This window comes from Marmota flaviventris, chromosome 12, assembly GCF_047511675.1.
Source record: "Marmota flaviventris isolate mMarFla1 chromosome 12, mMarFla1.hap1, whole genome shotgun sequence".
NCBI classification, from domain to species: domain Eukaryota; kingdom Metazoa; phylum Chordata; class Mammalia; order Rodentia; family Sciuridae; genus Marmota; species Marmota flaviventris.
Genome location: NC_092509.1, coordinates 79,674,035 through 79,696,522, shown reverse-complemented (window position 1 = coordinate 79,696,522; position 22,488 = coordinate 79,674,035). Strand labels below are relative to the sequence as shown.

Here is a 22,488-nt window from a genome sequence, read left to right as displayed (position 1 = left end):
TTCTGATTCCTGGGCCCATCCCCAGAGATACAGCTTCATTTAGTTTAGAATGCAGCTCCTGTAGCTGTCTTTAAAAAAAAAAAAATCTCCCTTGGTCATGCTGATGCGCTGTGAGGGTTAGAAACACTCCATGGTCGAGCTGATTTATTCCCTGGACCCCTTGACTGGTCACAGCTTTTAGTGACGCAACTCCCTCCCCATCTGGTCAGTAATACTGACCGACTTTACATCCCTTCCCTGATTTTAAAATCCATTTGTAAATAGAGTAAATGGCAACTTCCGCAGAATTTAACTTTCAGAGTTGGAAAGGACTCCTCTCCTCCTTCTCCCCTCCCCCAGATACATCTAAGACCTCCCTTCCAGGGGCATGCAGCTCAGCTACATCTGTTGCTGGGGACTCTTAACAGTATGTTGAAATCATTTTATTCCCTATTTGGACAGTTCTTTTAGAGTTTCTCTTGTATTAATCTGCCATGGGTGTAACTTCCACCCATTGGTGAAAGACACCAAAAGAGATTGTGGGTTTCACCAAAATGCATTCCCAAATAAAGTGGGGGATGTGCAGAACAAGCCGGGCAGAACAAGTGTAATTGCCTTCAAAATGTCAGTCTTTCACTGTTTGGAAACAGCTGTCACGCATCTGACCCCATCTCTTCCTCCTTGGTCTCAGCAGCCCCGTTTCCTTCAGATAGTCCTTGATATGTTATCAGAGATTTCCAGGGAAGATGTGTGATACACTAGCAAGATTTTGAATCATGAAATGAGTCAGACTTGGAGTCAAGGTTCAAATCTTGACTTCCCATGTAAAGTCTAGTACATTCTGAGTATTAGACAAACATTAGCAATTAAGTTATATACTTTTCACATTAGCATTATTTCTGCTGTCAGTGTGACCTTAGGCAGGTCAGGAAAACTCTTAGAGACTCAGCTTCTTCCCCAGGAAAAATGAAACAAAAAATGCCTTTTCTCATAGGACAGTGGTTCCCTGCTTGCCTGATCTTGATCCCACATCCCCCACTCTGCATGAGTACGCACACACACCACACTGATTCCAAAAATATGGCAAGTTTGGGAAATTCAGTCAGAATATGATTGCATGAATCAAGTGAGATGGAGAAAGACCTGACCTGGTCCCTGGGATGCTAAAGGTGTATGCTTAATCAATGCCAGACGTTTCCTCTCTCTTGTCATCCTAACAACAAACAGTTTATCTCCACATGTGTGCAGAAGTGCCACACTCCAGTTCCGAGCTCCCTGGCACAGATTATCCACAGGCAGATCACCTAGAATCAGTTAAGCAAAGCAGATTTTTGTTTTCCATTTGTAGATTGAAAACCCGAGAGCTGTCTGGGGAGGGATAAATGAAGGCTGAAAGGAATGAATCTGACTATATCATTTACCTTTCACCACTGGTTTTCGAGTCATTTCACTTCGTTTTTGGTGTTACTACATTTTTTTTTTGTAGACTTCAAACATAGGTCCTCAATAAATTATTACTAAAGTCAATTTCCAGTGCTCTTTCCCAGCTCATTGGTGCAGATAATTAAGTAGACTGAAAAGGAGTAACTGGGTTCCGGGCAGTGCCAAGACACCAACTGTTCTCTTCCTGCTTGCCTTGAACAAAGGAGAGACAGCTGATGAGACACACGGTTAAGGAGCCGCCGCCAGGACCCCAACTCAGCAGCTGCCTGCCTTGCCTTGTCTTGTGATTCTATAAGGACGTGGGGCTCACCCTCTCCCAAACTTCAGAGGGGCTCAGTTTCACAGGGCGATCCACACTGCCATGTGTGAATGTCGGCCCCCAGACCTTGGTGCCATCCATTGTCACCTGGGCACCATCAGCTTTACCCAGGAGATTTAGGAGGGCATCAGCAAGCTGAGCACTATGGCGCATATCGTTATCCCAGCGACTTGAAAGGCTGAGACAGGAAGATTGAAAGTTCAAGGCCAGCTGTAGGAACTTAGCAAAGCCCTTAACAACTTCCCAAGAACCTGACTCAAAATAAAAAGGTCTGGGGATGTGGCTCAGTGGTTAAGTGCCCCTGGGTTTAAACCCCAGTACCAAAAAAGAAAGAAAGAAAGGCATCAGCAAATCACACCTGTGCCTCCCTGGGAGGAGTTTGGAAGCTGCTTCGTCAGTGCTCACACCCAATGTCCAGGGACAGTGAGACGGAGCAGGTAAGGTGCTTTCCAGTGTTGCAAGTTTCCCTCCACAAGGTTTTATTTTGAAAGCTATCAAATCAGTAGAAAAGGTGAAAAGACTACTACAATGAATATCTTGATCCACTGATTGTTAACATTTGACTCTACTGCTGGCTCTCTTTAAAGCACAGTATATCAAGATATTAGTGAATCTAGATATTCATTATCTCTATATAGGCCTACAGATGATAAAACTTTGTATTCTGAACCATTTGAAAATAATTTCTTTTTTTTGGTTGTTTTTTAAATATTTATTCTTAAGTTTTAGGTGGACACATATCTTTATTTTATGTTTATGTGATGCTGAGGATCGAAACCAGTGCCTCGGGCATGTTAGGCGAGCACTCTACTGCTGAGCCACAACTCCAGCCCTGAAAATAATTTCTTGACATCATGACATTCAACCTCTAAATACTTATGCACCTATTTCCTAAAAAACAAGGACAATTCTCCTACATACCATTAATACCTTAATTGCACCCACTAAAATTGGACTTAAGAGAATTGTTTAATATGTAGGCCATACTCAAATTCCCCAGTTATTTTTTTATTTTTGGAGGACACAACATCTTTGTTTGTATGTGGTGCTGAGGATCGAACCTGGGCCGCACGCATGCCAGGCGAGCGCACTACTGCTTGAGCCACATCTGAGCGCACTACTGCTTGAGCCACATCCGAGTGCACTACTGCTTGAGCCACATCCCAGCCCACCCCCAGTTGTTTTCTAAATGCCCTTTAAAGAGGGCTATGAAAATTTTTTTACTTTTATTTTTTTTGGTACCAGGGATTGAATTCAGGGACACTCAACCACTGAGCCACATCCCCTGCACTCCCCCCACTTTTTAAATTTAGATACAGGGTCTCACTAAGTGGCTGAGGCTGCCTTTTAACTCACAATCCTCCTGCCTTGACCTCCTCAGTCACTAGGTTTATAGGCATGCGCCACCATGCCTATAAGTGCTATGCACTTCTTAATCCATAGCCTTCTGTGTTGAGGACTGAAGTTATCTCTCCTAGAAAGAAGGAAATAAGATCATGATCATCCCTTAAATTGGGATAGTGATGCACTGAATAAAAAATAAATAAATGAATAAACAAACAAATAAATAAAATTAAAACTAATGCACTTTATTTGTTTATTTATTTATTTTTGAGATGCAGTCTCACTGTGTTGCCCAGGCTGGGTTCGAACTTCTGGGCTCAAGTGATTCTCCTGCTTCTGTCTCTTTGAGTATCTGGAACTGCAGGCAAGCAGCACCGTACCAAGCTGAGAAGCACTTTAATTTATATCATCTATTTATATATTCACAATAACTGAGATAGGTGCTCGTATTCTCTCCATTTTACAAGTGAGAAATCAGTTTGGAAAGTTATATAAATTGCCCAAATAATATGAGCCATTATTACCGTTCATGCCATGTGCCATGTTATAAGTATAGAAAAATAAGATATTCTATTTGTGAAAAGCCGGCTGTCATTCACATTTCTTACCCTCTTCACCAGGTCTGATGAGGTGTAAGGACTTGCTATGGTTTCCGCATTTCACAGATGAGGAAAGTGAGATTGAGACCCTCTGAGGCTGGGATTAAACAACATTTACATAGTCGAGATCACGTAAAGATGACCTTTACTGGGAATCGCCCAAACAAAGCTCCATATGCTCCGTTGCAATGGCTGGGCTGACTGAAGGTAGGAGAGGAGGAGGAAGAGTAGGGCCTCCAACACCCTCATCTCACACAGAGGACTTCAGGAGTTTGTCAAGTGTCATGAAACAAGAAACCAAATTCTAAAATTAAAAGTACTTGTGGCTCAGTGGTAGAGCACTGGCCTAGCATGTGTGAGGCCCTGGGTTCGATTCTCAGCACCACATATAAATAAATAAAATAAAGGTCTATCAACAACTAATAAAAAATTTTTTAAAGTACAATAAATAAATAAATAGATAAATAAAGGAACTAAAATCAAATGCCTGAAGGACAGGAGAGTGAGAGCTGTATTTGGTGTAAGTGGTCTATCCTCATCTATTTTAAAGGCAATGGTAGTGATTGTCATTGACAGAGGTGTCAAAACAGGGAGGAGAGCTATTAGTGTGTTATCTAGGGTTTGGGTGGGACAGAAAGTGTTGCTTATTGTCCTAACACCTTCTGTACCTTCCGGTGGGGCCACCCATAATAGCCATGACAATGGTAGGCTTTGAATTCAATATCTTGGTTTCTAGGCACAGACAAGGGAGCAGGACCCAAGGCCTGGCCTGGGGAAGCTTCCCTGAAATGTTGAGCTGGGTCAGAGAGGGTGCCAGACCCCTGGGGTGTGCCGTAGCTCTCACCCCCGAGAGAGCCAAAGACAAGTGTGCCCAGCGAGATGCAGCCGCACCCCAAAGGCCCATATTCAGAGTTCATGCTTTTGTTGGAAAATGTTTGAAGGATTTGTATAATTTCACTTTTTAAAAGTATTTGGAAAGGTGGTTGTGGGGGAGCATGCCTATAATCCGGGTTACTCAGGAGGCTGACAGTGGAGGATTACAAGTTCCAGGCAGGGGATGTAGCTCAGTAATAGATACCTCTAGGTTCAATCCCTAGTAGTGGAAAAAAAAGTATTTGGATATCAACAATTCATTTATTAGTCATTTTGAATTGTCTATTTCTTGGTAACCTTGAATATATACAGAAATTATTGGAACAAAAATTTTACCTGAAAATTATTTTCAAATATAATGTATTTTTGGAAAAAACTAACATTAAAAATGGATAAAGTTGGCACAGTGTTACATTTTACAGACATTTAATTAAATTTTTATTTATTCCAATTTTGCCCTTTTATTTTTGTAATTTGGAACCCTTGGTATTTTTTACCACCGGCCTCTGAGTTCCTTGCACATGGACCTTCTTTCTGGGAACAGGTGGAACGGCTGGTAGGCGCAGGTGTAGGTCCTGAGGTGCATCTGGGTGAACGTTTGAGACCCACACCACTTCAGGGTTCAGGTCATAGCCTGACCCTGAGGACAGAGCAAACCTCGATTGACATCCCCTGACCCAATCCCACCCTGCTGTCATCGCCTGTCTTCAGGCTTCGCTGCAGAAGTCCCTCACTAATGTGTGATCTAAGCCCAGGGGCTCCCTGGCCAGCACCCCACTTGCTTATCACGGCAGCCTTGTGATCTGGTCAGGACAAGGATTTCCGTTTCTACTGATGGTGAAAACGGGACTCAGAGAGGCTATATGACTGGCCCAAAGGGAAATAGCTTCAGGGAATCAAGTGGGGAACTTAGGTCCTCTGACTCCTGCTCTTTGTCCTTTCCAATACGCTCCACAGTCATGGATGGCAGAGGTGGGCAGCATCCTTAATGGGCGATGGAACTTAACCACAGACATTATGCTTGATATACTAATGCAGAAATGATTAGGTTTTTATTATTAATTTTGCTATTGCATTTATTTTACAGGTCCTTAAGATTTACTTTGATTTATTATTTATTATTATTTGGAATCAGGGATTGAACTCAAGGGCACTCAGCCACTGAGCCACATCCCCAGCCTTACTTTGTATTTTATTTAGAGACAAGATCTCACTGAGTTGCTTAGCACCTTGCTTTTGCTGAGGCTGGCTTTGAACTTGCAATCCTCCTGCCTCAGCCTCCAAGTTGCTGGGATTACAGGCATGTGCCACCATGTCCAGCTTTGATTTATTATTATTATATGGGAGAAAGTGCTGGGGATCAAACCCAGGGCTTTAAACATGCTAAGCATGTGCTATATCACTGAGCCACACCCCTACCCCAAATTTATTTTATAATAAAATTTTTTTTTTTTTGGTACCAGGGATTGATCCTAGGGGTGCTTAACCACTGAGCAGCACCTCTAGTTCATTTTTATTTTTATTTTATTTTATTTTCATTTTGAGACAGGGTCTAAGTTGCTGAGGACCTCATTTATTTGCTGAGGGTGGCTTTGAACTTGCAAACCTCCTGCCTCAGCCTCCCAAACTGCTGGGATTATATGTATGTGCCACTACACCCAGCAACAATAAAAACTATTTGAAAATTTATCACTAATTTTATTATTAGGTCATTTTTACCCACGTCGTCAAAGAAACAATAAAGAAGTCTTGTATTTTGAGTTCTCTTTTTCATTTTCTCATTAGTTAGAAATAACTTTTATATGAACTTAGGCTAACAACCCATTAAACTTCTTTGCTAAATTTTTTAGCTGGTCTGGAGCTAATAAACTTGCCCCTCCCAATTTACACATGTCCTGTGAAATCCCAGTCTCTGTCACTCTTTACCAGTCTCCGGACTGAATGTCATCACAAAGACACCACATCACACCTCTGAGTCATCTCCCACATCTTCTTGTTAGCCCTGGCCAGAAAATTAGAGGATAGAAGAGAGGCCCAGAGAGTGACCGCAGGATTGGGTGGCTGTGGGAAGCGGGTGGGAAGGGCTGCTGCTGAGCTGGCCACTGAGACTGTGACAGTCCTGTATCACATCCAGTCCCAGACAAAGGCCTCTGTGTTGAAGATGGCAGGGCTGGGGCCAGATGTTGGGTGGGGGCTGGCAAGCTGATCGAGTCTGGGAGAGGAGGCCCAAGGCAGAGAAAAGCCAGTAAGGCCAGCACAGCAGGGCTTAAAATAGGCCAGTGGCCTAGCTGGGTCCTGGCACATAGTAGGAGCTCAGGAAATATTTGAAGATTGATTACTCAGGGGTAAGGGATGTGGTTAAGCTTAAGCCTCGCTGAGGGGCAGGCAGGATTGGATGCCGCTCCTCTTTCTCCCACCACAGCAGTACCTTCAGTCCTGAGCTTCCCTGGCCAGCCTAGAGGCCACCTCCCTGCTTCCTTGGTCTCTCCCTGGCACCTGCTTCAAGCAGGTGGCGTGATGGAAAACACAGGTTTTTAAGTCAGCCTCATTTGGGTTCCTACAACTCTCCTGGGCTTCAATTTCCTCATCTGTAAAATGGAGATGATAATAACTCACAGCATTGTGAGGAACATTCGAGAAGGTGTTAAACACCCTCTGGCATAGACCTAAAAGTGGCCATTACTGACGTGCTTGCTTGGTCTGGCTGCCCGGCGCTGGCTGCACCCCGCATGCATAAACACTTGGTCCACTGCAGTCTATGTGGGACAGGCAGAGTGACAGAACAAAGCCAAAGATGCCTCAAACATTCAGTTCCCAGCCCTGCAGACTACGCTTCCGGGTGGATTTATCCCTAAAGGGGTGTTTATATACAGGCGGGGGGATGTCTCCCTGTCTGGGGGTCAGAGGGATGAGTGGGAGGACAGTCTCTGGTGCCGGTTCTAAGATATATGGTCCCTGCGGGTCCCAGTGGGCTCCAGACTGCAGGCCTCTGGGGGGGGGGGGGGGCTGGTGATGGGGAGTGGAATGGCCTGGGGTTTTGTTTGGCAAAGGCTGCCTATTATCTGGCCCAAGCTGTTTCAGGGCATTATAAATAGCATTGGCTTTGGGAGGAGGAGTCACAGATGTGGCTAAGGCAAAGTATATGGGAAGGTGAGAGATTTGAGATGCTGAACTCAAGGCTTATGGGCCAAAAGACAGGCAGGGGGGCGGTCTCCATGGCAATAGGACACCGGGGAGGGCTCAGCCTGGACGCCTCGGAGGCAAAGGCCTGGCTCACAAATCCAGAGAGAGCCTGGATTTAGTGGCCCATGGGCCAGGGCTGCCTGCTCTATTTACTTCCATCTGCCTCTTTGTAGAGAGACCTGGGCTGCTGCCTGAACCCAGCTGGGGGACAGAGCAGAGTCTGAGTAAGATGTCAGGCCTAGGGAGGGAAGTGGAGAAAATGCGGGTGTCCGTTCACCTGTAGCAGCCTTCTCTGACCCCATGCTGTGGGCCAGGCTTCCCCTCCAACTGAGAGTCAGGGGACACGTTCCTCTTCTCTTGTTCTATTCTATCTTAACTGAAGTATGATTTACAGAGAAATGCACAGATCTTGTGTCCATCTTGATGAATTTCGACAAGTACACACACACACACACACACACACAGGTACCCCACACCCTAATCCAGATATAGAACATTCCACCCGCCTGCAGTTTCCTTCCTGTCCCTTTTATCAGAGCCTCACCCCGCCAGCCACTGTTGCGCTGTGCTGATTTGGGTCACCATCCATTAGCTTTGCCTGTTCTTGAACTTCATATAAGTGGAATTGTGTGGTAGGTTCTATTTTCTGTCTGGACTCTTGGCTCAACATAATGTTTTTTGAGATTTATCCATGTTCAACGTGGTAGTTTATTCCTTGTACGTCCTGATGTATGAACGTAACCACAGTAGGTTTCTGGAGAATCCTTGTAGTCACTCTAGGTTTCCCATCTGTCAAGCAACGCTGGGGAATCTGACGGGATTTTGAAATTTTAGATATGCTGGGAGGGGGCTGGGGTGGTGGCTCAGTGGTAGAGCACTTGCCTAGCATGTGTCAGGTACTGGGTTGGATTCTCAGCACCACATATAAATAAAGATCCATTGACAACTAAAAAATATTAAAAGAAAAAAAAAAGATAAGCTAGTATATCCTCTGGATTTTGTCTTCACAGTGTCCCCTTCTTTGACTCAGACCAAGTCTCATTTCTGTGGCTTCAGAGTTTTTCTTTTTTTTTTTAATATTTATTTTTTAGTTATAGGTGGACACAGTATCTTTATTTTATGTGGTGCTGAGGATCGAACCCAGTGCCTCACGCATGCTAGGTGAGCACTCTTCCTCTGAGCCACAACCCCAGCCCTCGGAGTCTTTCTTTACTTCATGGACTGGTGCCTCCTTTGTCTCCTAGGGCTGGAAGTTCTTAGCATTGGTAGAGGGACTCCTGATTTCCCCACAGGACCCAGTGTTGTCCTCTGGCCTGAATTGAGCTGGCACGTATTGACAAGCAGGACCCTATGACCCTGCATCTGAGAAACAAAGGGTCCTGTGCAGGACCCTAGTCATTCAGTGGTGGGAAGACATCAGAGAGCTGGGAGGTGACATGTAGAGGCAGTGTTTATTGGGATTACAGTCCGAGTGACAGGGACTAGGTCAGTTCTGTTGATTGATGGGAGCTCAGGGCCTAGCACAGGACTTGGTGCACCAAAAGCATTGGATGAAGTTGTGTTGATGAATAATGGTTGGGAAAGGGAGAACTGGACTAGCAGATCAACTGTCACCCTCCTGGCATGGAATGTCTGAGATATAGTGGCCCTGCTGGGAAAGGAGAGGAAGGGTGAGTGGGTGAGACATTTTTACAAATGAAAATCCAACAGGATTTGGAACGTGGGAGGGCCACAGAGTGGAGAATCAAAAAGGTGTGCAGCCTGTTTGGAAGAGGATTTGACTGGGAGTCGAGTTAGTCCTGCACCTCCGAGTGTGTAACTCACTTAATTTGCTTTAATCTTAGAGTCCTCATCTGTCAAGTGGGTATGATACCACGTATCAGTTTGTTATGGCTGCTGTAACAAAGTTCCTCAAACTAAATGGTTTAAAACAACAGAAATTTATTGTCTCAGTTCTAGACGCCAGAAGCCCAAATTGCAAGCATCTCTAAACCCTCTAAACCCTGTCCAGGAGTATCCCTCTGTGCCTCCCATAGCTTCTGGTGATTGCTGACACTCCTTGGCTTATAATCCTTGGCTTGTAGACACACTGCTCCAATCTCTCTCCATCTTTGCAAGACTGTCTTCTTCCTGAAGTCTTCACATCATCTTCCCTCTATATGTTTCCAGATTTCTTTTTTCTTAGAAGGACACCAGTGGTATTGGATTTGGAGCCAAGTCCAACAAACCTCATCTTAAAGAACTACATCTGCAATGATCCTATTCCAAATAAGGCCACATTCTGAGACACTTGGAATTAGAATATCAGTTGTCTTCATTGGTGACATTTCAACCCCCGAGGAGCCACCTCACCTGCTCATGGGATTGAATGAATCATCCTTTGGAGTTGTTATGTGTTAGACCAGGGTCAGATGATTTTAGCCTGGGGATCTGTTTTTAATTTCCTAGGTGACCTCGATCATATCTCTTCTCTCTTGGTCTGTTTCCTCATCTACAAAATGTGACCTCAGGTTTTCTTCAGATGTAAAGCCTGAGCCTTTTCCCTAAGTTCTGGACCCAGAGGGCCTCAAATAACTGTGGGACTCCTAATAGGCATGGGTGAGTCAGGAGGAAGAACCAGTTTAGGGATCAGAAAATGCGTTGATGCTTCCTCTGGGTTCTGCCCCTCATTTGGGCCTCAGTTTGCTTCTCCTGGTGGCCAGGATCCTGGAAAGCTCCAAGCAGCCTCCATCCACGTCCTGCACCATGGCCCCTCACCTTGGTGAGGTCTAGAAGGAGGGAGACCTGCTATAAATAGTACCTGGAATTACAGGCCCTCTTCCCCTGCAGGAAACCCAATAGCCTAATGGGGCAGGAAAAAGGTGTTTCCGAAAGAGAAGCCAAGAAAGGCGAGAGGGGATTGGGGATTCTGGAGCCAACTGAGTTCCTGGGTACTAGAGGAGGCAGCTGGGGGTGGGGGGGTCCATGGGTGGGTGTAATGCCAGCTTCTGAGGTTGGTGTATAGTTCTGTCTGGGGTCTGCCACTCAAGAACCCTATGAGAGCACCTACTGGAAAAGGTCCCCTATAAAGTCAGGAGCTTGCTTCTGCTGAGCTTTCTGCAGTGGTGTGCATCACAGGCCAAAGCTCATGCTGGTGGGTACATCTAGGGTGACAGTGAGTCAGCCAGAGACCCAGCAGCCCTGACTCCATGTTCCCCAGGCCTCTATGATCCTGCCAAACCACAGAGCCCTCCTTAATAGCTGGAGGGGGCTGAGATGAAAATGGGCTGCTGTTTCTGTTAGGAAGCCCCAGAGAAGTCTGCTTTGGTGTCAAGTTAAGATTCCTTTGCATTCCCACGCCACCAACAGTGATGTTGAAATGCCACATTTCAACCCCCGCCATTCAGCCAGGGCGGTTTGCAATTAGTATCCAAGACCGGATCCCAGGCCTCTGAGGGGCCAGTAAAAATCCCAGCCCCTGCATTTCCCTCTGCAGAACAGTGCATAGTGATTTTGGAAGAAAGACAAAAGTTAGCATATGTACTTGACCAGTGTCCCTCAGTCCAGCCTCCCCCGGACAGTAACCAGGCATGTCCTGGTGATTGGGTGCCCACACACACACACATAGCGATTTAGTGGGTCTCTGCTGGGGCTTGATTTCAGGACGTTTATCCTCCATGGGGAGATCACTTCCAAAGCTGCCCTGTGGCCCCAAGGACTCACTGTTTTTTCAGGGAGAATTAACATAAAAAACCACCCAGCCACCCGCAGTGTGCTTAACTCCAGCCTCTCCGTGAGCACCTTCCTCTGCTGCTAATATTTCTCAATCTTCCCAGATATTAGATGGTTTAACCGAAGACCCCACACTGCTTAGACTGGAAAGCAAGAGTAATTAAGGCCTAGGAATCACTCACTGGCATCCAATCCCTTTACTGGAATAATGGTGAGAAATGTCAGATGTGGGTTTTGTTCCAATAGGAGTTGATGCATCTAAATGTAATTTCTGAGATTTCCTGTAGAAGGACAAAAGGACTCCTCCAGGACCATAAAAAGAAGCTTGTCTATGTGGTGGGCAGCATTGGAAGTGGGTGTGGAGCCCTGTATGAGGCCCTTGGAGGGGCAGGAAGGAGGAGGCCTGGCCCTTCAAAAACCAAACAGGATTGAGTAAGGGTGAGACAGGCTGGGTTCCTATGCTTCTACCACTTTCTGTGTGACTTTGAGCTTTTTATTTATCCCCTCAATGACTCCATGCCTTCATCTGTAAAATGGGGATAATTATAACGTAGCTCCCTGGACAGTCTCACTCATAATGACTGAAAAGATAATGCATATAGCACATTTTGCATGGCCCCAGGTGGGTGGGAAGCTGTGGGTATTAGACAAATGGCAGCTCTTGTGCAAGTCACTTGACCTTCCAGGGCCTGAGTTCCCACTCTATAAATCGAGATTTATTTATGACTCTTATAGTCCTGATGAGAAGCCAGAACAAGGCTTGGTTGTAAAGGGGTGGCATGAAATAGGTTCTCAGGCAATGCTCCTGCCCTTGGGAGGCTCCCAGTCCATTTGGAACAATTGGAAGTGTGTCTCGGAGAATCCAACACTGGACATAAACCATCACGAACAGTGACTGTTCCTGTAGCTGCAGCTTTTCAGCCTCTGCAGAGGGCTCAGGGCCTTCTCCAGAGTTGGCCTCTTAGAGCAGGGCTTTCAGGAAGGCCAGGAGCATGCTTTGACCCAGATGAGGTGCCTACTACACATGTGGTCAGAGGAGAGTGGCTTTGTCCACTCAAGGACTTATTGATAGAGTGTGAGGGTAGGGAAGGCCTGTAGCTGGAATGTGGAAGGACTGGTCTCCTCCTCCAGGGAAGGTTTCATTTAGAAGCCAGTCTCTCCCAGCTTCGTTTGGGGCAAGGTCCAGTGCTATCTACCAATAGGTGCATAATAAAGGCCCCATAGAAGGATTCTGGGAAAGGGAGAAAAGAATCTGTTTCACCCTTTGTCTGCATGTCCTTGCAGCTTCCTGTTGTTGCCACAAGAGGGCACAATTGCCCAGCAAAACTCAACCCCATCCCCACGCCCTCCTCTCTTGGTCTAGCAACCCGCAGCTCAGCATCTTTTGGGCTGAGAAAGCAGGCCCAGAGCATATCTCCTCCTCTCCAAACTAGAAGAAAGTCTAGGGTGGGAGCCTTGGTCTGGAGCATCCTGTAGGAAGACCGGAAAGGGTGGCGAGCTGAGGAAGCTCAGTGACTGGGGAGAGTAGCGCTCTGTCACTCTCCATTGCTATTTGCCTCCAGCTTGCTGGGTGTATCCTAAAAAGTCCTTTTTTGCCTGAGCTTAGTTCCAGCTAATACAAACTAACTGCTCCCCGTCAAAAAATAAGATTCTTGCTTTCTTCCTCTTAGGCTTTATTGTTCAGAATGTAAAGCCCAGTATCTTGGGTGACAGGATATGGAGCAGGCTGGGATGCTATTGGTTGGCAAAATCGAAAGGTCATTGATTTTCCAGCTTCTTTTGGAATCTTCTCTTTTATGGGTTATGGGGCTGAACTGGCTTTGCCTCCTCTATCAGTGCAACCCTCTTGTCAGGCCAGGACAATGTGGGCAGAAACCCAGCCTTGGCCATACTGAGCTAGTAACCAACAGGTGAGAGCCTATGAATCTGGGGTGCTTTGGGGGGCCAGAGAAAAGCAGAGAAGAAGCTAGATTCAGCATTAGATTCTGGATTCCTTGCCAGGGCCCCCGCCCCATAACAGGCCCATGAGCAAGGATTTAATGAGATCCTGCCTACCAAACTGCTGTTCCCACGGAAAGAAACTGTCTCTCTCCAACCTGGATCTCTGTCGTTCAGGGCAGCATTTCTGTCTCCCCTCTTTGCAGAGCCTCTTCCTGGGGATGAAGGAGCCTCAGAGAGCTTTGAGCTCCATGAATCTGTACCCTGAGCAGAGGCCTCCTAGGGCTCTGGCACAATGACAGGAAGGCCAGCCTTTTGTTCCACCCTGGGTGCCACAAAGCAGACAGAGAGCTCAGGGAACACATATTCAGCGTTTCCACTGCATTTTCCACTACCACAGGCCCTCCTGATGTGTGCCTCAGGCATTATTCTTTCCAGAGGTCCTGGGCAGTTGGTTCACCCAGTGACTGGCTTGGGGCCAGCCTGGGGGTGGGGAGGCTCAGCACTCTGAGCCTTCTGTCCCTGAGACCCCAAAGAGCCCTTGCCTGGATCACAGCTTGCCTTGGCGCGGGACCTCCACTAACAGAGGATGAGAGCCCATCTGTGATCCTTCTCTTGCTTGATAGTCCCTCTTGCTGCTGGGACAGTGGGACATTGTTGGTGCATGAGGTTGTCTTAAACGTAGAACTACTTAATATGCAGATGGGAGAAAAAGCTTGCTGTAAGCCTAGAGGGTAGAGTGGGAAAAGAAAGCAAGGGGATTTGTCCCACCAATGTGGTGTGACACCAAGGTGCCATGTATGAGCTACTCCAACCTGAGTGTGAATCCTAGGTGTTCCTGACTAGCTGGGAGCCAACCGTGGTGCTTTCATTTCCTTGAGTATAGATGAGGTGATGGTGAGGATTTCAGAAGGCTGGCTGAACCTGAAGAAGACACTTGGTAGGAACTTGATGAACTTTGGTTTCTTTCATTTTTTAAAATCATAGTTTTCATAGGCTTTTCTTCTGAGTCCTTAATTCCCAGACATTGGAAGCTCCCCAGAGACAGAGATGGTCTCTTCTATCAGACTCAGGGCAGGGCTGTGTCTCCTCCGTCATTTTGGAATTGACTCAAGAGCCCATCCGACTGGGAGCTCTCTGAAGGAAGGGGCTGTTTCTCCCACCAGACTCCCACCTCTCCAGGGCCCTTAGGCAATAAGATTTTCAATGGAGGAAAAAGATACCCAAGAGGTATGGCAAGTTAGGTTTGAGAAGTTTGAGAATCCCTAATCAGCCAAGGCAGGCACTTGGTGGGGGTCTGAAGGTATTTTTCTAAGGTCGGGTATGCCCCTGACCTTGGATCTCTGTTGGCAGAAGTGTTTCTAAAGCGGCAACATCTGGAGGGCAGATGTGGAGCTGGCTGGGAGGGGTGAAGCTCTGGAACACTTGAGATTCCAGGCCTCGTGACTCACCCTCCACCACAGCGGCTGGGTGCCTAGGGCCAGAGTCTGGGCTATGTGGAGTTGTGATCCAGGCCCTTGGGGGACAGTGGTCCCTGGTCTTGGACACAGCTGCCTCTCAGCAAGAAAGGACTGAAGGAATCCTAGCAGGGGCTGCTGCCTCCTAAAGGTCCAAGCTTCCCTCTGGGTACAGTGTAAGGCACCATCTTGAGCAGGTCATCCTGGAGATATGTGAAGGCAGCAGAGGGCCATCTCTAGCTGAGCTCAGGGGAGGGTGGGGGGCTCACAGGCTGTTTCTGCTGTCTCCGTGGTGGGGTGATGAAGGTGAGCAGACAGGGACAGTTCCAACAGATCCTTCCTATAGTGTTTGTCACTAGAGAACAGCAAGTGGACAGGAAGGGAGGTGGGCTCTGAAGTGGGAGGTCCTGGATGATATTGTGACCCAATGTGGGCTATCTGTCTGAGCATCAGTTCCCTTTTTAAAATTTTTAAAAAATTTTTATTTATTCATTTTTTTGCAGTGCTGGGGAGCAAACTCAGGACCTTGCCCAGTGCTCTACCACTGAGCTACACCTCAACCCCTAGGAAACAGGTTTTTCCAGAATGGATGCTTTTGACCACTAGGAATGGTCTGGGCTCCTGACTGAGTTATGGTCTTGTGGTGAAGCCCTAAGAGGACATGTGAGGGAGTGACAGACTAATTAGGAGGTGACAGCAGAGTCAGCGGGTATAGACATGCTTAGGAAGCCAGCAGTGTGAGCCAGGCCTGCTGTCCCTGGATGCACCCCTCCCGTGTATCTGCAGTAGCAGGAAACGCTGTCCCTGGGAGACAGCCCCTCAAAGAGCTTCTGGACAGAGCACCCAGCCTGGATGGCAGAAGGGGTGTTAACTCACCCCCACAGGTTTTCATTGGCCTGACATGATTTTCCATGGTGTAGCCTAGAACTAGGCTCGGGAAAAACATGATATTCCTAATGCCAAGATGCTGCTTGTTGGGGTGGTGGTACCCTAAATCTCTGTTTCAAGTACCACAGGGGGTGCAGCAGGGTGCACCCCCAAGCCCCTCCATACCTGAGGTAAAGAGGAGCTCAGAACCTGGAGTGGGATGCCAGGAACATGTCCTCCGTGCCTGATGTGGCCAGCTGGGGATGCTATGACTGACACCTTCTTCTTCTAGCCTCAGTTTCCTTATCTCAGAATGCAGGCGTCCATTCAGTTTCAGTGGGTTTCTTGAAGATTGACCAAAGCAACATGTAAGAGGGCGGTGGACGGCAGAGTGCTGGGGTGGTGGCAGCAGATGCTCTACCTGCCCATATCCAGTTGGGACCCATTTGTCTTCAGCGTCATGAATTCCTCAGCCTTAGCGCAGGGCTGGAGCTTGGAGGGGAGTCAGTTCGTATTGGTGAGAGGACTAGTCCAGCCAGGGACCTGTGGCTTTCTACCAGCAAGGCTTGGACCTCGCTCGCCCCCGTTCACTCGCCCTCGACAGGGAATGGATCCCTTTCCCGTGCTGCTGTAACAAACGGCCACCATCTGAGAGACTTAAGACAACACAAGCACATTCTCTTACAGCTCAGTTGGTCACAAGCCCGAAAGGATGTCACTGGGCTAAAATCTAAGTGCCTGCAGGGTGTGCTGCTTCTGGAAGCTCCAGGGGGAACCTGTTCCTTGCCTCTTCTCATTTCTAAGGGCCACTGGAACTCCTGGGTGTGGACCTTTACTTGTTCAGAGCCAACAGCAGATCAAGTCCCCCAGCTGCCACTCTCTGGCTCTTTGCAACCAGGAAAGGCGCTCGCTTCTAAGGACTCATGTGATTAGATTGGGCCTACTTGGTAATCCAAAATGCTGTCCCCACCGCAAAGGACTTGACCTCGATCACATCTGCAAAGGCCCTTTGGCCCTTTTTGGTGACATCCACAACTTTGAGTATTAGGCTGGTGTACCATTTGGGGTCCACCACTCCGCCCACCATAGAGAAAACTAATGGTCCCTATCTAATGGGTTGGCAGAATAAATAAATAAAGGCAATCAATGTGAAGTGACTGTCATATACTAAGTGCCCAGTAAATATTTGGTTATTGCTATCCTCATACTATATAAACCATGTAAGACTTTTTAAATGCTAGTTGTTAATGCCAGTGTCAAAACACAGAGGTACCGGTTCTGCTTTCTGTCAGCCCCACTGTCCCTCTTCCTCCCTGTGCCTCAGTTTCCTCCACTGTCAGAGGAGGAGCCGGGCCTGCACTTGGCAGCTCACGCGCCAGCCCTGGGAGGCACACAAAGTTTCCCTTGTGCTGTGTGATGGCGGCTGCCAGCAGCGGGCACGGGGCCCGGCCCATGGCTATCCCAGGGACTCGGCATTCACTGAGATCACAAGGGAACAGAAGGGTCCCTTCTTTGGAGGGCAGAGAGGTTCCAAGCGGATCCCTGCAAGAACTGAACCCTCTCTGTGGGAAAGAATTGCCTCTGTTGTGAGGCAGCGGCGCTATTTGCAAAGCATTTTACAATCATTTTTACTAGCAGAGCCCCTGAGACCTGAGAATAATAGGAAGGCTGTCGTCCACCCCCCTGCCTCTCTGGGAGAAACTGAGGCCCACACAGTGGGAGGTAGGACCCCAGGCCACAGGATGAGGTGGATTTGACCCCTAGGGGCTTTCCAGCTTCAGGCTATCATTTTATCCCTGGAGGCGCCAGACACCCCCCAAACCCCCAGCCACTGACTGAACTAAAAATTAACACCCAAATGGCCGCTGGGTACCTTTCTCTTAGACTTTTCTTCAAAAGACCAATTTGAAATGCAGCCACCTTCTTACATGTTCAGGCTCTGGCTGGTCCTTTCTTTAAGATCCTGGCTGCTCTTCCTTCCTCCGCAGCCCTGCTCTCTCCCCATCCCACCCACACCCCTTCCTGTGGCTCCAGCCCCCTACCCCCCAACGCGGTGCCTGCCCTAGCAGCCTCCCAGCATGCACTGCTCTCACCATGAGGCTCACTGGCTGGCTCCTCTCCGTCAAGGGCAGACTGCCTCTCCTGGCACCCCAGCCCTCTGTTCTGAGACCACTTCCCTTCTTGCCTGTGGACCCACAGCCCCTCACTTCACCTCTGAGCCCACTGCTACCACTTACCCCTGTACAGCTGCAGAGTTCCCCTAGTGCCCAGGGACAGAACCTCAGCTCTTACAGGGCTGTATCCCTATCCCTTGTACCTGTGTTCCTCATGGGCTCTCTTCCTGGGGAAGCTCTTGTTGGAGGCTTCTGAACACCCCCTGACCTCCACCAGCTCTGTGCCACCTGCCCGTCCAGTCCCCTGGCCATGCGAGAACTTACAGAGCACTTTCTTCCCTACCCACCCACAGTCACACACAGCCTCTGTGTCCCTTGGATCACAGAGGGCATGAGCCCCCTAAATTTTAACTAGTGTTAGTTTTAATTTTTTTTCTGTTTAACAAAGCTCATAGAAAAATAGAAAAGTTTTAAGTAGCCAGAATTCCCTACTCCAGAAGCAAACACTGTTAATATTTCTTTCTAATTTTCAGTGTGTGTGTGTGTTTAAAGTCACAGTTATCTCTACACAATTGGCATCATTCTCTGCACATGGTTTTCTGTTTTTTTTTTCTTTTTTTCTTAATATTATCTCAGGCATTTTTCCATATCCATCAGAGCTCTATGTACATTACCGGAACATCCCCTGATCTGTCTATACCATGGTGTGCTCATCTATGAATGATCCCTCCTCACTAATAATCCCCAGGCCACAGGATGGTGACTTCATTAGTGTTTTTGGAATCCTTTTGCCCCCTCCCTTGCTTACCTCTGGGAGACAAGAGCAACCCTACCAGCGACCAGCTGCCCTGCACCAGCTGCCCTGCACGGGACTGATTAGGATCTCGAACTGGGTGGCAATTGGAAATCAGTATCACACCCTCTCACCCTCTCCACACCCTACCCCTTCCTGTCCACAAGCTGAAAAAGCCACCAGCTATGGGGGGGCGGGGGCAACAAACATCCCCACCCTGTCCCTGGGGAATGGGCTTCTGTTAGTTCGGGAGGTTATCTCTGTTTTTTGTTTTTTCTTTCTTTCCTTTTTTTTTTTTGTCCTGGTGGGGCTGTCCACAGACTCAAGGGCACAGATCAAGGGCACAGATCAGGCCAGAGGGACCATGCCCTGCAGAGATTATTGGGGGTTCAGGAGATGGGCCACTGACTGAAGGGCCTAGATGCTTCTGGATGGAGCCTGTCCAACACTCAGCAGGAAGATCCAGGCCAAGGGAGCCAGGGCTCTGCCACCTGTTAGTCCTCCTGACAGCATTGCTCAGAGAGGCATCTCAGGGATCCAGATGGTCTAACTCAACAAGTTATGAGGATCTCCTCTGTGTGGAGACAGTATTGATGTCTCCAGGCTGTCGCAAGTGCAGGGAGATGGAACTTTCAGCTCCCGGTGATGTCTGTTCATATCCAGCTTGGCCAGTGTTTTTGTGCCACTGCTTTGTGTAGGAAGGTGGCAACTGACTCTCCACAGAGAGGTGTGTCCCCTGAGAGACTGTGGCTTCCTCCCAATCCGTGGACACTGCTTTGCCAGTCATGTACGTTTCCAAGGCCTGGTGTGCATCCTGCCTATGCAGCCCCAGACCTCACAGCTAGAACGTCCATTCTCTATGTGGCCAGAGCAAAGGTAACTTACCACATGGGGGTCAGCCTGGGAGACAGAGCCTCACTGAGTGCTTCAAGCAGTTGTACAGTCCAGCTGTGTCCAACCATCTTTCCTTCATCAAAGTATACTTTGTACTTTATACTTTGTCTCTTGAGTGTCTAGAAGTCACCTATCGAGGGCTACCTGGGCTGTGTACAAAGAAGTAACTGGAGTGTGGGCATCCTGGACGGGCAGAGAGAAAGGAAACAGTGGGGCTGGGGACGAAGAGGCAGTGGGGGACAGCCACAGAGAGCCTCACGCTGCTCCTCTAAAGCCCAGAGCCAGCCCCTTGCCCAGTTGTAGCCTTGAGGCAGCTCTCCTTGGCCCTAGCTGACAGTTTCCTATGGGAAGGTCTGGGCTGCCAACCCAGATTCCTGGAACCAGGACCTATTTCCCATAATGTTCAAGACCCACCTGTCAACACAGCATCAGCAGCCCAGCACGCTTCCCAAGGGCGCATCCGAAATCCCTGTTAGCTACTCTGTCTGATCCTTCTGAGTGTTGGTAGTGGTGTGTCTGGCTACCATGGGGCCGTGTGGTTCCTGTGAGTGCTTTATGGCTGAGTGTACACACTGGCTGCAGAGCAGGCTCAGGAAGATGTGGGTTAGATACTGGCCCATGGCAATTAGGCATTTTGTTTTAACCTTGTTCTTCTTTTTTTTTTTTTTTTTTTGTTTTGTATTGGGGATTGAACCCAGGGGCACTTAACCATGAAGCCCATCTCCAGCCTTATTATTATTATTATTATTTTGAGACAGGGTCTCACTAAGTTGCTTAGGGCCTTGCTAAGTTGCTGACACTGGCATTGAACTTGTGATCCTCCTGAGCTGCTGGCATTTTGTTTTTCCTTCTTTGGCCTCAGTTTCCTCATCTGTAAACACAAACATTAATCAGATATGCTCCATTGAAGTGATTCAGTAAAATAATACAAGCTATACATGTTTGTACAGTGCCGATTCCAGAGTTTGCTTAGAGGGCTGGGATGTAGCTCGGTTGTCCAGAGCTTGCCAACAATATAGGAAGCCCTAGGTTTGATCCCCAGTACCACAAAAAAAAAAAAAAAAAAACCAGTTACCAGAGTTTGTGCTAAGGGAATGGGGCTCCATTACAACAATCTCTGGGTCCTCAGGCTGCTCCCTGACCGGCCCCTCTTCCCCAGCTTGTCTGGTCTGAAAGTCAAGATGTGCCTTAAGCACCCACAGAAGTTTCTGGGGGTTTCCCCTAGGTCAGTGGGCTTGAGTGACAGGCACTGGGGAGGAAGGTCAAACTGAAAGGTCAGGAGAGGTGGGCTAGGAGCCCAGGCAGCTGTGCAGGGTGAGGCCTCCTCAGTACCACCCCCTCCCAGCTGCTTCCTGTTAGCAGAACATGCAGGGAGAAGCATGTTTCCTCCCTGCTCTGGGCCAACGTAGGCAGTTCCCCCAGCTTCTAGGACCGCCATCAGAACCCTGAGGACTGTATATAGAGTTGGTCAGAGACTTGCCCAGGTATCGGCAGCCAGCCCTCTCCAGATCTGTGGCTGATATTGGCTGGCTCCTTGGCAACTTAGTGCCAGTGGGAGTTGGCCTGGCTGCCTCTTGGTTCCCTGAGGCAACTGGCAGCTGCAGTGGTTCGTGGCTGGGGTGTGAAGTCCTCTGATGCCAGCACCTGTACTGAGCTAGAGTTGATTGATGAGGGATTGGATATCCAGTTCTTGGAGCAAACAGCTCCAACATCTCAAAGCACACTAGTTTTCCCAGCCCACAGGTACTCACAGGGTGCCATGGACCCCTGAGGCAGGTCAGTCAACCCTCCCTTTACTTGAGAGGTCACCCAAGACATCCTTCTGCTATTTTTCTGAGCTGACATCATATAAAACACTCTAGATTGTTCCAGGTACATCTGCATGTAAAACACCATCTAGGGAAGGTACAGGATACTGGCAGCTGCCCATGTCTCTGCCCTGCCTCCCTGAGGCCACTCACAGAGAGGGACACTGACACTATAGGTTTGAGGGGGAATCTCAGATGAAGACATATACTCACCTCCAAGTTAGGATGCCCCTTGCATGTCCCCTGCTCTAGTTCTCTCTCGCAGCTCCCTGGGACACCTAGGATGGCAGTATAGAGAGAGGAGGGGCACTGGAGTTAGAAACACAGATCCCTGGTTTCGGCCCAGTGGTGTGATCTTGGACAGTTAATTTACTTATCACTTGCTATTTTATCTGTGATTTAAAAAAGAAAAGAAAAAGAAAGAGAGATATCACCTGCCTGCCTAGCTCACAGGTTTATTATGACTATAAAATGATAGAGCATATGTGAAAATGATTTAGCTACAAAACACTGTGTTCATTTTATTGATTATGATTAAGAAAAGGTACCCTAGCCATCCTGGGTGGCAGTTCCCCTGGCCTCTTGTGTGCACTGGTTAGGTGACCTGGAAAACACTAACAGAGAAACCGGAGCAGGTGGAAGGAAGTAGGTTTTCTCCCCTCCTGGTAGGTGACCATGGCCCATATAGAGGCTTTGCCCATGGCTACCCCTCCTTCCCTTGCAGGGCAGATTCAGCACATCCAAAGATCCAGCCACTGCCAGGGCCAGACCCCTCTTTCCGGCCACTGTGGAAATGCCTGGCAAGACAGCCCTGAACTCTGTCCCTCTGTAGCTCCAGGGGTATTGATCACAAACCCTCATTTGCGTCTCGCCTCTGCAGGTCCAGCCTGTGAGCCCAGGTCTGCAGAAGGGAAGGGCCCTTTCAGCTAACCTGCTCGTATGATTTCAGAGTGTCTGTCTTCAGAGAGGAAGAGGAGTAAGTCTTCAGGGCTGTGTGGGGTAGAATCAACCGAGGGGCCCTGGGGACTTTTGCAGGTATAAAGTTTTTTCTCCTGGCTGACAGCCTGCCCTGTGCTGGAAGCCTAGGCATAGGAAGAGGGGCCTCCCTCTTCTGGAGGGTCTCATCCTAGAACCTCAGACCTGACAACATGGCCTATTTTCTACCA

The 22,488-nt window shown here is 48.2% G+C and overlaps 1 protein-coding gene across 8 annotated transcripts in view; it reads left to right on the top strand.

Moving 5' to 3' along the window:
- Nav1 (neuron navigator 1) overlaps positions 1–22,488 on the top strand; it is a 257,283-nt gene that overhangs the window by 4,819 nt on the left and 229,976 nt on the right. Inside the window, exon 2 of one of the 8 annotated variants that reach the window (XM_071600187.1) lies at positions 22,203–22,298. The exons of the other annotated variants lie outside the window; for them this stretch is intronic. The gene's annotated coding sequence lies outside the window, so the exon portion shown is untranslated. The remainder of the gene's footprint in view (positions 1–22,202; positions 22,299–22,488) is intronic. 8 annotated transcript variants of the gene reach the window in all.